At 44.9% G+C, this 379-nt stretch overlaps 1 protein-coding gene across 1 annotated transcript in view; it reads left to right on the top strand.

Annotated features, from left to right (window-relative positions):
• The window catches only part of zfpm2a (zinc finger protein, FOG family member 2a), a 114,808-nt gene that overhangs the window by 69,484 nt on the left and 44,945 nt on the right, over positions 1–379 (top strand). The window lies entirely within an intron of this gene.

Here is a 379-nt window from a genome sequence, read left to right as displayed (position 1 = left end):
ATGCAGGCGCACTGCCGGAGCACAGTGCTCATCTCTTGTGCATATCTGTGCCAATTCAGACCTTTAACATGCTCAAGTGACATTTGCATTTATCCTTGAAGGTTGTTGCCTTTTGCGGGGGAGAAATAAGTGAAAAGCACGAGAGAGAACTAGTATTTTTCTGTTGCATTAGGCAGATGGACAGTGTCCTGTCGCTGCCTGCCTCAGATGGAAAAAGAAATGAAGTGTCGAGATTGCACCCCAACCCATTTTCTCTTAGCTAAACTATTTCTGTAACATCCTAATGAAGGAGGGCCCCGAGGTTCAAAAGTAATGGCCTTGAAATACTGACATTTTGCCTTTGAGTAATAGGCTACTGTACCCAGCTGCCTGAGATGTT

Source organism: Morone saxatilis, unplaced genomic scaffold (genome assembly GCF_004916995.1).
Source record: "Morone saxatilis isolate NCDOM2014 unplaced genomic scaffold, NCSU_SB_2.0 Contig24, whole genome shotgun sequence".
NCBI classification, from domain to species: Eukaryota; Metazoa; Chordata; class Actinopteri; family Moronidae; genus Morone; species Morone saxatilis.
This window is presented reverse-complemented; position numbering and strand designations above follow the sequence as displayed.